General features: G+C 41.2%; 1 pseudogene; it reads left to right on the top strand.

The window, feature by feature from the left end:
• Nucleotides 1-11,080: 11,080 nt before the first annotated feature.
• Nucleotides 11,081-12,536, top strand: LOC147304652 (uncharacterized; annotated as a pseudogene).
• The last annotated feature ends 1,999 nt before the right edge of the window (nt 12,537-14,535 follow it).

Below are 14,535 nucleotides of genomic sequence, written 5' to 3'. Positions count from 1 at the left end.
CAAAAAAGTACAGAATGCCATTTTAAGAACATTTATTGTGCAAAACTTAAAAAAAATAAAAAATTACATTTCAAGACTTTTCTGTCATGGTCCTGGGTCAAGCGACCCAGTATTTGAGTTTCATGTATCTTTTGTATCCATTTGCACCTAGCTTAGTTCACCTAGTTAATTTCTAGATTGCAGTTTAGTTTTGTTCCTTAGTTGTTCATGTCATCTCCCCCTGTACTAAGTCTCCCTGGTTCATGTGTCATGTCTGCGTGATTATATTTAGTTCTTGTTATGTCTAATCTCCTTGTTTTCCGTTTTACTTTGAAAGTCTGTATTCATTGTCAGCGTATTCAGTTTCACTTCTCCTGTCCTGTCGTTAGGTTCATGTGTGTCAGCTGTGCTCCCATGTGTGGCCACTTCCCCTGATCATCCCTCATGTGTATTTAGTCTCTGTGTTTCATGTAGTCTGTGTTCCCACCCTCCATGTTGTCACAGCCAGTCTTAGTAGTCATAGTTATGGTTTCCTGTGTCTTCATAGTTTTTCCTAGTTTTACTTTCCCAGTTTAGTCATAGTTTAGTTTGTCACTGCGTTTCTGCCTTGTCTGCACTCCTTGTCACCAGCCACAATAAAGGCTCGCTTTCAGTTAAGTTTACTCTAGTCTACTCTCGTGTGTTCGCACCTGGGTCCACCACACACACCACAAACAATGTAACACAAAATTCTTAAATAACAAATACAAATGAAGATAAATGCACAAACAGTTCTGAATAAAATGCAAGTAAATTATCAGTAAAACACAAAATTCTAAATGGTTTAAAATAAAGTTCAAATAAATAAACATTACAATTCTCCCTGCTGTCCTGATTACTTATTTATATTGCACAAAAATAAAGCTGCACATATTTGAATTAAACCCTTCAAGTTTAACAGGTTCCTTTTCTGTTAAATATAGCACAACAAATTTCAAACTTGCGATATGTAGTGCAAATACAAACACAACATCAGTGTTTATGGTCCTTGCGTGCAGTGATTAAACTTTCTTGCACATCAGAGGTTGTGACTGAATATCTGCTGTTGCTTTTGTCAAGATGAACTCTCTTCAGTCATCACCTATATACGATGATCTGAACCTCGGGTCGACAAAGGAGGCCATATCCAGGAGGTCATCAGCTGCAGAGTCTGTGTACTTCTCATTTAAATACTTGAGGATGGCTCTCTTCATGTCCTTCGTCAGGTCTGTGTCTTCATCAGCTAGAGGAAGAACTGCATTATTTAAAAGGTGGTGCAAAGGGTTGACATACGACACATTCACATACTCTTCTCCCGACAGAGCATCTGTGAACTCCATCAGGGGAGAAGTGTCTTGTTCACAGATTCCAACACATCAATGTCCTGCCAAGTTGGTAACAGGTGCCTGGTTTTTCTGTCTGCTTTCAGGACCTGAAAGTAGAGGGGGCTTATGTGCGTGCGAAGCCTCGAGAAATGAACCTTTTCATGAAGCAACTACAGGGTGGGCCATTTATATGGATACACCGTAATAAAATGGGAATGGTTGGTGATCCGCTCCTCACGTGTTAATCTCTTCGACATGTCAATGGCTGTGAATAAAGAGAAACTTGTAACTCATGAAAGAATAAAGTTACGTTGAAACCAAGCACACCATTGTTTTTCTTGTGACATTACCAATAACTTTGTGTCACATGGCCCTCTTCCTATTGAAAAAAACAAAAGTTGTATCCAAGATGGCCGACTTCTAAATGGCCACCATGGTCACCACCCATCTTGAGGAGTTTGCCCCCTCACATATACTAATGTGCCACAAACAGGACTTTAATATCACCAACCATTCCCATTTTATTAGGGTGTATCCATATAAATGGCCCACCCTGTATATATCGCTACCACATGCTTCAAATTATACCGCGATATAGATTTTAGGCCATATAAAATAGAATAGAATAGCCTTTATTGTCATTGTAGAGAGTACAACGAAGTTGGAGTGCCACTCCCTTGGTGCAAGTTTCAATAATAAATATAAATGTAAAATATAAAAAGTACAAAAAAACAATCGTAAGTACTCAAACAATAGTATGTACAATATATACAGGATAGCAGCATTAATATAATGACAGTATGAATAGCAGCATAATATAATGACAGTGACGGTATGGAATAGGTTCAATTGTTTTGTGCTTATTTACTACGGTGATAGCTCTGGGAAAGAAGCTATCCCTGAATCGCCACGATCTAATATGAACTGTATATTCCTAACCCCTGTATTTATTTTAATGCCTTGTGGCAGCTTTTGAACATCGGTGGCATCTATTAATGTCAAATCTATTCATAAATAAACTGCATTTACATTTAACCAACATTTCTGTTTAACACTTTTTTCCCCATTTAACACTTTAAATCAGGGTCCTCGAGAGCTACCGTCCTGCAGCTTTTAGATGCATCCTTGTTCCCACACACCTGAATCAAATGAATGGCTTGTTATCAGGCCTTTGCCAAACATGATGGCATGCTGAAGAGATCAAACCATTTGATTCAGCTGTGTTGGAGTAGGGATGCATCTAAAAGCTGCAGGACGGTAGCTCTCGAGGACCGGGATTGGGCACCCCTGCTTTAAATAATAATAATAAAGTAAAAAATAGTAATAATAGTATTTGTTTTGTTAAAAATGGTTGTGAAAGTACAAAGCCATAAACCAGTTTAGTGGCATTTTAAAAGGTTAAAGTCCAGGTTGGCTTTATTTTCAACTACAAAGTGGTTTAGATTATCCTTCTGAGCCAATACGTTAAATTCCACAGTTGATTCATCAGAAACATTTTTGATGGTCTGTGTTAAATATCAACACTGCCACATGCTTTATCTGGTCATTGTGCCTTTTAGAAACTGAATATATTGAAAGGTAGCTTTTAACAAGTTTTACTTTTTGTTTATTGGGACTTTGTCTTTCTTGGAGTATATTAATATTTTCTTTTAGTTTATTCTGGCCTCCTCTTTACAACTTTGTATGTTTTTGTAAAATTGCTGTCTCCATGTTTAGGATTATAATCCACTGTCTCTTGTGCCTTGCTGTTGTTCGTGCTTTCTTTGTCATAATTAGTTTCAGCTGTGACTTGTTACCTTATGTTTCCACTCTCCCTGATTATCTCCTGCATGTATTTAAAGCCTCCATTTGTAAAGCTTCTTTGTCTTGTCACACTGTGTAAACTGTCTGGTCGTGTTGCTTTACTTTATATCAGTTTAATGGCTAAGATTCTGTTCTTCCTTGTCCCTGCTAAATTTATGCTTTTTGCCTCTTTTTGGCCTCTCTGCATCCTTGCATTCCGGTCCCAACTACACTTCACATCTTATGATACATAAAGGAGACTGTGTGCATATGTGGCAAATAAGCATGTAACTTAATTCAGACAGAGTATACACAGAACAAACTGCAAAATAAAAAAGGTTGGCGTAAATCATGAAATGTAGCTGAAACAAAAGAACTTCAATAAAACTCAAACAACTAGTGATGCGCGAATCATGAACGACTCATGAATCATGATTTACAAGCCCAACTGACTCACTGACTCATCCCTGTTGCTGTTAGCAGCAATATATCTAGCTTATAATTAAAATTGTGGAGAAAAACAAAACATCCAGTATCTTAACAAAAAAGACTTTCAGCTCTGAACTGGAAGAAAAAACCCTGAGTAGAAGCTCACATCAAGACAATAGCTCCTCGGTTCACAGTAGCATCGCTCTGCTAACATGCTAACAGCACATTTGAGCTACTCACCCCCTCCCTTCCCTGTGCTGAATCATAGAGCGAACGAATCACTCACTCACCCCCTCCCTCCTGGCTCACAGCTGCTTCTTCTTCTTCTTCTTGGTTGGCAAACAATGTTAAGGCGCATTACCGCCCCCTGGCTCACAGCTCAGTGGACATTTAGATGCGAAAATATATATTTGACACATTTAAGGAAAATATTAATAAAATAAACAATAAATGTTAAGCAATTTTGATAGGAAACTGCTTAATTAGGGCCCGAGCACTGACAGTGCGAAGGCCCTATTGTATCTGCTCCGTTAATTATTATTAATCAGGCAAAACAAGGGCCTTTTTGGGGGCCTAAACATGCTCAAAAACTCGTGAAATTTTGCACACATGCCAGGTCTGATGAAAAATTTTGTATTTTCATGGTTTTACATATGAGCATGTGAAACTGGCTCTGTATCACCACCTATGCCTTGTTAAAAGCAGCCCTATGAACACATATTTTGAGCTACATGTATAAAATCTGGCACACATGTGTATCATGGCAAGATGAACAAAAAAGTCAGTGAGCCCATTGATGCAAACCCAACAGGAAGTCCATAATTTAGTAGTGAAGGTGACATTTTGGCTCTAATTTTGCCATTTCCATGCCACGAACTTTTTCGAACTCCTCCTTGGGATTTGGTCGTATAAGCTTCATCTTTGGTCAGTGTCAACTACACACCTGGGCCATGTTAAATTGCAGAGCTTTTGAGTTTTCGCAATACAGTGAGGCCGTGGGGCCACCGCCATCAATTTTCCTACGACATATAAATGTTCGACTGGATGGTGGCCTGGGAAAATTAAACCGGCAAACTGTGTTCTTTTTTTTTTTTTTGTTTTGTTTTTTTTTTTTGCAAGTTTTCGAATGCCGCTTTTAATGCTGTTGTACAAATGAGACAATGTCCAATAAAGTTTCATCTTGTGAAGGCACTTGTGCAGCTGTACTTTTTCCATTTGTCACCATTAAATATAAATGTCCAATCCACAAGCATTTGCTGCAGCCTGAAATTGTGTCAGTAGCAGAATGTCCGACATACTTTATCTTTGACTTTAAAACATACTCTGATATTGAAGCATAATCTTTTCCCACAAACTTCATGTACTTTTCACCATTATTCTCTATATACACTTTACAACAGCAAGCCTTATCTTCCCATGACTTTTCTGAGAACCATTGATTATTTGAGATAAAGCCCTCAAGAAACTTTCCATCCTCTACAACCTTATCTGTTTTACAAACAACACCTAATGAACGTTTTTATCCATCCATCCATCCATTCGCTTCCGCTTATCCTTTTCAGGGTCGCGGGGGGCGCTGGAGCCATCCCAGCTGTCATAGGGCGAAAGCCGGGGTACACCCTGGACAGGTCGCCAGTCTGTCGCAGGGCTAACACACAGGGACAGACAACCATTCACACTCACATTCACACCTAGTGGCAATTTGGATTATCCAATTAACCTATCCCCACAAGCTGCATGTCTTTGGACGGTGGGAGGAAGCCGGAGTACCCGGAGAGAACCCACGCAAACACGGGGAGAACATGCAAACTCCACACAGAAAGACCCCGGCCTGATGGTGGAATTGAACTCAGGACCTTCTTGCTGTGCGGCAACAGTGCTAACCACCGTGCCACCGTGCTTTTATCCTGCTTCTCAAATTCAACATTAAATTTCCAGTATAAAGTATGTGCAACTCCATTGGAAAGAGGACTAAAGCTAATCTTTCCCTGACCTTCATCATTCAAAACCTTAAGATCAGCATCTGTATCTAGTACTACTGCATTTGCACAAAATGTGTGATCCTGTGTTTTCTCAAAAGTACTTTTATCCTTACTCTGAGACCTAGTGCTGTATCCTCCGATAACAGATGGACTGGTTTTGCAGTAGCCATAACAGGTCTGCAGTTCAGGCTTATAAACACAAACCACCGTGTCATAATGATTCCCATGACGATTTTCTAAATATATTCCCTTTACTGACAAAAGCTTGCCATTGCAGCTGTATTTTAGCCAACGGTCATCATAGAATGTAAATACATCAACTCCTAAACTGTTTGCAGTTGCTTGGATTTCAACTTCTGTAGCCCAGCTGTTAACATTTCTCATTTTAGATTTTTGAATGTAGTTTGCAACTGATGAATACTCTGTTCTTAAAATATTTCTATATATTGCAGCATTCCTCTCCAACTATCATAATGGCAAATCTTATCTTGCGATGGTGCTTTTGTGTGCCAGTCACAACCTGAGAAATAGCTCTGAAGAAACAGTTCCCATCTGCCACTATGCTTTCATTTTTGCATGGAACACCTAACAAACCAACACATGTAGATGCTGTTACACTAATTTTTTCAAACTCCACATTAAACTGTGTGCACAAAGCCTGACAAACCAACTCAGAAATGGGACTAAACACCAGCTTGTTGTTTGTCACTTCACTAACCTGAGACACATCATACTGTTAACTTTTTAGCTTCACTGTGACCCACTGAAATCTTGCGCTTTCTTGTTGCATCATTACACAATAAACCTAAATCATACTCAGAACTAGTCATGGTCTTACCAGAAGCTTTGCAACTCTCTGCCTCTATTAAAGACTCCACAATGCCAACACCACTGATGTCTGGTTCATCTTGGGTTGAATCAAAACTTGATTCAGGTGTAAAGGTTTTGCTAGTTTCTTCACAACTGTCTTTGGGTCTGGCACTTTCTGACGCCACAAGGTACCTAACACAAACACCAGCTACTTCAAAAGGCTTTTGCTTCTGACTCAGGCCAGTTGCCAGCCAGCAGATGTGTCCGAACACATCTTCAAGAGACCTGAAGCACAAAACAACACTTCTTCCCTGCTCACTCACCAAACCCACAGCACTGTGTGCATGAGAATCAACTACTGCATATTGTCCATTCTCAGAAATGACTGCACATGTATTCCCACATAATGTCAGAAGACATGTATCATACATGGCACAAATCTTTTGCAGTCCACTCTGCAGGGTAGTGTAGACACCATTCTCAATGAGTTCCCCATCAAGCACATCAACAATCTCCATACTGAAACTCAAAGTTTTGCCCATCAATACAATAACTTTTAGGCAAATCGGGGACACACAACACACTGGATGAAGTGCTTATCATGTTGCAGTCTCTCAAATTGGTGTACAAAAGGTCACCTAAAACTACAACTCTGTCAAGATGTTTTGTCTCCCATGAAAGGACGCTATCAACTTTATGTTTTGCCAGGCTAACCAGACTTATAGCCATACACTGAACTCCTCCATATTTAAATTGATCATCAGCCTGGGGAAATGATCCTCTCACACTCTTTATAACGCAACTTCTATCCTCTGCTCCAACTCCTGTGACAGCATTAACAGTTTCAAGGTTGACAGAAGTGTTATCAAGTTTAGCTGTAAGATTTGTATCAACATCCCTGTCCACAAACACTGCACTACTCTCCACGTCAACATCAGCTTGACCTGCCTGCACAGAAATGCTGCTAACAGCATACCATTGTGCATCTAAAGACTTCTGTAGATTTCTGATGTAAAGCATCAGGTCGTCAAGGCATGTGTTTAAAAACAGCCACAGCTGTGCCAATCACGTGTGCCACAATCAACAAAATAATTCATGTGATGAATGATGACACTAACTGCAGTGTGAAGATCCAACAGACACATGCCATCCCTCAACAGATGTTCCTGCTTTCCATACAACACAGCCTCCCCTTCCGACAGCCCAAAATCTGTAAACTGGCGGGCCAATATCGACTTTCCATTTTTGACCAAACACAGTGTGCTCTCCTATCAGCCTGCAAACCCTATGCTTGCTGCCACTGTCCTGTCTTGCCATAGCTATATACCTAACTAACTGGCACCCCTCTACACATATATCATCAACATCCTCCCGTTTCCATGTACACACTGGAGCTATCATATGCTTGATTGCAGCCACAACACTGCGGGCAATTGAGGCATTCACATCTGAAGTGAATGGTGCACCTTGAACAGCAGTCCCAGCAACAATGGATGCTTGCAACTTCTCTGCACAAATGCAAACATTTGGGTTAGCATTGGACTTACCAGAGGCGATTCTTGGTGTGCGCCGACTGTAAGCCAACATTCACTGTTTATACCATCCAAACAATACACTAAGACTTACCATCACGTGCAAATATAATAGAAGCTTGCAATGCATCCAGCTCCTGGGCAGTGTTATTCAGCACTTCTTTTTTGACATCCAGCTGTTCTTTTAAAACAGAAACCTTTCTTTCAGCTGCACGCCTGAGCCGCACCTGCCGAACCAAGAGGTCCATTGCCTTTGCATGAACTTGAAGGCACCTTGTATACAGATCATCTCTGCTCACCCCTGGGTCCAATCAGGCATACTGAAATTACAAAATATTTTGGATTATAACAAAGAAAACAGTTATTCGCTTCAATTGATGCTGCCGCTATAATTTAATGTTTATAGTGCCAGATCACAACAACAGCTGCATAAAAGTCTACAGCTTAACAGTGACTGCAAGCAAGCAAGCAAGCGAAACCCTAAACACAGCATCCTGCCCAGCTCTGTAACAGGTAATGTAGCGTAAAAACAGATTTTTCTACACTAAATACAATTTAAATATTTGTTAATTACAGTTTATAGTTGAAATTCTTGACGTAACGCTTCAACTTCGGGATCATTAATCCCAGCAAACTTTGTTGGGGAAGCATATGCCATTCTTGTCACGGCTGGGGCGGCAGTTGTGTGGAGCTGAGGAAGGAGGATCCAAAAGCAGACAGTGGCGGAGGTGCAAGTGGGTTTTATTTACAGTGCACAATAACCACGGTGTGGGCAGAACTGAACATAAACCTAAACTGGAAAAGCTAATACAAAAGGAGGACGAGGAGCGAGGAGCAGAGAGACTCAGAGAAACACGGAATAACATTAAACACACGGCAGATACACAGACGACACGACGAGAAGCACAGGCAGACACAAATACACACACCAGGTAATCAGGAAATGGCACACAGGAGGGGACACAGCTGGAACTAATGGGCATAGCGAGACACAGACCTACAAAGTAAAACAGGAAACACACAGACTGCTTTACAACACAAAAGTCGGGGACCTGTACAGAGCACAGAGGGAGACACAGGTAGGGAAAATAAACACGACAACCAAATCCCAAGAACTAATACAAAATCAGAATAAACTAGAAAATAATAATCATGAACTCAAAGCGCTGGGTCACCGACCCAGGACCATGACAATTCTCTATTTATGATAAAGTATGAGGTTAATTAGTTACATTTTACACAACATTCAAACAATATGCAAACATGAGAGCTTCAAAGAGACTTTACTTACACACAAACATGTAGTTAGTTCACAATAGTGATCAGTAATGCGATTACATTCATTCAAAAAAGACAAAACGTATATATAAATGGTAAATGGCTTTACTAGTCCCTAAGGACCCCAAAGCACTTTACACATCCAGAATGAATGTGTAAATGAGTCAATGTATGACATTAAGATAATGCTCGCCAACTCTTATGTCTGCTGCTCCAATTTGCTTAAAGAAAAGGATTGTTGGTATTAGGGTTAGGGGGTTAGGTATTAGGGAATTGTGGCTTAGTTGGCTTTTTTTAAGCTTAGGTGCACGGTCCTAGCGGCCGACTGGACCCTTACTCTCCATTCAATGTCCCAGTGTGGTTTATGTTCCTCCTTTGTTTGCCTCCTGCGTCCTACTGTGTCAGCCTTAGCTATCTTAATATGTATACAATATAAGGGGAATACAGCGCTTTTAGTCCCCATTTTCTGTGAATGCAACCAATAGGGAAAAAAAATCTACAATGCTTAATATATAAGCACAAAACATAAAAGAATTAAAATGGACTTATCTCCAACAGGTGAGCCGATCCTCCCTCACCTCCATGAGGGGAATCTCACCCTCACAGAATTCAGGTTTTTATGACATTTTTTGTTTTATTTGTGTGTTAGTAAATATCAGAGTCCATGCAGCTGTTAGTAACCACAGCACTCACACTATATTAGTTTTAGTTGAACTCTTTATTCACACCTCAATGTTAGTACTTTCCTCAGTGAGGGAAGATCAGCCCACCCGTCAGTGTCAAAATTTAGCCTCCAATGCTGGCTACATTTATTCTATAAAAAACATAAAAACCAATAAAATTGGATAAAATTATTAATAAATAATAAAAACAGAACTATATCATCCCTCTTTACACCGAATTGCATAAAAGACTTAAAACATATTTCCCCATAAAAGAATCACTCCTCCAATGTCTGCCAGGCCGTCCTGTGTAGATCTAAAAGACCCGCTCTGATGAAGCTGTCAATCTGGATGCTATATTCATTAACGGACGATTTTCGGTTAGATTTATTCGTCCTGATTTATTCCACATCTAGATTTGACAGGGCCGTCTCTTTCTCCTGACTCTCCTGTTCCAGCTGCATCTCCAGACTGGACACTTTGCCTGAAAGTTCTTGCAGATTCGTCCTGAATGGTCCTAAAGGCCAACTAGCCGAATTACATCCCTTTAGTCAATCTAGCCCTCTCCTCAATGTGGCAGCATCCTCCTTTAATAATACAACCACACTTTTCCATGACTAATTCTTTCAATGGCAGCAATGTTAGTTTCAACTATGCTGCCTCAATTAAGGTATCACTTTATTAATCTATTAGAATAAAGGGGATCTGTGTGGTACCATGGGATATTACTCATATTTGGACATTTCTCATCATCTCCCCTATAGTTTGTCTGTTTAGACTGTGATTTACCTTGATTGTGTCATATATCTTCCCGTGTGGTGGAGGCGTCTATGTTTAACCAGGCCAGATACAAAAACAAGGGGAAAAAAGTTAAAAGACCAATAAAATCTTTCATAAATAATACATCCAATAAAACCTCATCTTAGCTATCTTCCTAAAAAAATGTGTGCTACACCTAATCCCTCCCTCACTATCCTTCCCTCCTTCCTCCCCAACCCATAAAAAGATACCTGAACATACTCATACTCTGTGTTACATGTTAAGTGCCTATCTTAGCTTTCAAAAATGGAATGTCCATCAACCTCTCCCCCCTGCCCCACCTTGCTTGTCCCCTCAGACCAGCTCTTACGACCCTCTTCCAACCCCCATCCATCTGGATTTCAAAAGGAGTCTTACCGGAGAGCTCACCTGCCTTTCCACGTGTAGCCTGAGTCCACTGGATCACACCGAAGCAGTCTTCTGGTATGCGTGATAACCAGTAACAGCTTGGGCGGTTCACCATAATGCATTTCATCTTCGCCTGCCGCTCCGTGGTTCCTGTACAGTGTGCTGTACCTTTTTGGGTTTCTTTTAACCGTGTCCTTTCCCCCATAATATTACTCCTTTATATAGTCTATTTTGTTGGAGTTCATTTAGGATGGCTGCAGTCTTATGTAGTTCCCACAGGAAGATATAGGCTTAAAAACACACTTGAGCTCCCCTCTTAAAATCCAGAAGGGGGTTAAAAGAAATCTTACTTTCCTGGTTTAGGGCTCAATAACTAATTTTCCTTTTCCCCAGAAGATAATTCTTGAAGCAGAAGGGCTATGTTAACTTACTCCCACTTAGTTAAAAAAGTAAAATATGAATTGGGAGGGCTAGTTTTGCTTATTCCTGCTTAGTTTAAATAAAAAGGTTTAAAACCAAAAAGTGGGAGACTTAAATTACCCACTGCCTTGTTCAATCATTCAATTTAAGCCCACATTGGGAGAACCAATTGTGTTTTACTCCCAGTAAAAAAGTGAGGCTAAAAAAACAGTTTTTACTCCAAATTACCTTGTTCTGGGGGAGTTACAACCCTGGTTCACGCTGGTCTGAGGGGCATCCCTAACGTTTCGCGACTGCTGTCGCTTCTTCAGAGGGTTAGGGTTAGGGAAGTGGGTGAGATGACGATTGAGGCCCTGCAACAGCAGGAGCCAGCGGGCGCCTTGAGCAGTGACTCACTGGACCGCGCTGATCCCTACTATTTTAATATTAAAAGCAATTTTCACCTGAGCAAGGAAGATAATGAGAGCAATGACTCTGTGGAAGAATTTAAAACCGTGGGGTCAAAAAAGCAAACTGAGGATCGCAGCAGACGCGAGCCCACAGGGGTGAGAGTCGATTGGGGCGAGGGCCGAGACGAAGAGCGTGGAGAGGGTGTGGCATACGCCAACCTACCATCGGGCGCGGGTTAGTCGTAAACTGCAGGATTGGAGAATTAAGGTTAATAAACCTATAGTTTTCTTGGGAGATTCTAATCTAAGTAGGATACCCCCCTTCAATAACGATCAGATTCAAGTGGAGAGCTATCCGGGTGCGAATTTCTATCATTTCTTCAACTTGTTGGAGACAGCACTGGTATGTGACAATACGGGACTGGTGGTGCTATCTATAGGCCTAAATAATAAGGATCAGGACCCTCAAAAGACTTCGATCAAGCAATTGCGTAGGGTGGTGAATGGTGCGAAAATCGCGTTTCCGAATGCGGATATTTTTGTAGCTCACGTCCATTTCTCCAAGTCATTGTCCAAAACTCAGCAGTATAATCTCACCATGATTAATAATTTCATTAGCACGCATTACAATTATTTGCCATGTATATCACAGCAACATTTTCACACTACAGCAGATGGTATTCACTGGACGAAGGAGACTGCTGGAAAAATCTTTGGGAGCTGGTGCGAAAGCCTGCGACTTAGTGAGGGTTTAGAGGGATGATAGAACCGCGAGTGGAGCAGCGGATTGAGGAGATGAATCCTGTTCCTCTGCTAGATTTAAGTTGGTCCTCTTCCTCCAACGTGTTAAACCTTTACAGGCTTTTTGTTCCATCGTCAGCACAACTAAGTCTATTAGAGAAGGGCCTTACTTTCAGCCCAAAGCCGCGTAGTTTCTCCCGAGAGCTACTCCGTCGTGATTTGCATTATTATCATAGACGATTAAAGTTGAGGGACTACTTTGATAATGATGATTTTTGTAGAGAGCCCTTTATTCAGCCATCCGTTTGGGAGCCGGAGTGGGGAACCTTGAGTGAATCGCTCAGAGATCTAATAAAGAGGGATATCCGGTTATTTCATTCATTTCGGCCGCAGGTGGGTGGGGAGGGCGGTCTCTCGAGGGAGGAACGGCAGGCTCTGAGGGAACTGAAGGAGAATGAAAACATTGTGATAAAACCGGCGGATAAAGGGTCCAAAATAGTCATCATGGATAAACAACAGTTTAGATTGGAGGCCCAAAGACAGCTGGGCAATACAAAGTATTATAAATGTATTTCACATTCGATCCAATCTGAAGTGCAGCGGAGTATCAGGAAGATCATTTATTCATTGTACTATAATAAACATATTTCCGCTAAGCAACGTGACTATTTCTTGGGCCCGGATGATCCTCGCCTGCGTTTGTTTTACCTCTTGCCTAAAATCCATAAGAGCCCCGATACTTGGACTGTCAAATTTGAAATTCCACCCGGGAGGCCGATTGTCTCGGACTGTAGTAGCGCCACATATAATGTTTCGCAATATATTGATTCGTTTCTCGGGCCGTTATCTAATAGGCACCCGAGCTATCTCAAGGATACATATCATTTTTTAAATATCATTCGCTCTATGTCAGTGCCCATCAATGCATTTTTATTCACAATAGATATTGATAGTTTGTATACGAACATCAATACTGAAATGGGTCTGAGGGCAGTCAGCAATATCTTCCGCCGTTATCCGGATGCTGCGCGTCTGGACGTGGAGATTCTGAAGCTGCTAGAAATCTGCCTGGTTAATAATGACTTTCAATTTGAAAATAAAGTCTATTTACAGATGGAGGGCACGGCGATGGGCCAAAGATATGCTCCTTCATACGCGAACATTTATATGAGCGAATGGGAGAGAGAGGCGCTGGCCAAGTGCCCTTTACAGCCAGTATTTTATTTACGTTTCTTGGATGATATTGTGGGCGCGTGGGCACACGGGGAGGACACCTTCCATCAGTTTGTACATATATTAAATACTCACCACCCATCAATAAAGTTGAAGTATGAGTATAGCCATATTGAGATTAATTTCTTAGATACTACGGTTTTTTTTTTTTGAGGAGGGGGAGGAGGAGAAGAGGCTGCACACGAGAGTATACTTTAAGCCCACCGATACGCATGCGTTCATACAAATCCAGTTACCATCCACCTCACACGTTCCGAGGGATTGTAAAATCACAGATATTAAGGTTTCACAGGATATGCAGTAAAAGGGAGGACTTCAATAATGCAACGCGCATATTGTTTAAAAGTTTGAGAAGGAGGGGCTATTCACGTTCCTTTTTGAGGAGAGTATACAGAGATACACTCTCGAACCTCTGCACTCCGAGCGCCCGTGAGGAGGATGATAAGGGCACTCCTCTCGATCCAAATGCCATCGGGGATGAAGTTGAAAGGGATAGTCTTTTACCTTTTGTTAGTACGTTCCATGAGAGTTACAAACCTTTTCTTGCCGGTGTCCAACAGAACCTTGGTGACATGAAAACTCGGGGTCGTGTATTTGAGGTACGTTTGATTAAGGCCTTTAGGAAAAATCCTAGTTTGGGTGACCTTTTGGTTAGGGCCAAACTGGGGGGGGAGGGAAAGAGAACCACCTGATGCACTCAAGCGCTTTTTGACATATAGCCACATGATTAACAATCCGCATAGTGGGGCCTCTTGGGCGGTCTCTGGAAGATTTTCCTTGGAGGTAAA

Source organism: Aulonocara sp. 'chitande type north' Nkhata Bay, linkage group LG22, assembly GCF_057382095.1.
Source record: "Aulonocara sp. 'chitande type north' Nkhata Bay isolate Kocher_YH1m ecotype deep benthic linkage group LG22, A_spYH_male_GT1.1, whole genome shotgun sequence".
Taxonomy (NCBI): domain Eukaryota; kingdom Metazoa; phylum Chordata; class Actinopteri; order Cichliformes; family Cichlidae; genus Aulonocara; species Aulonocara sp. 'chitande type north' Nkhata Bay.
Note: the sequence above shows the minus strand (reverse complement) of the source record. Positions and strands in the feature narration are given on the sequence as shown.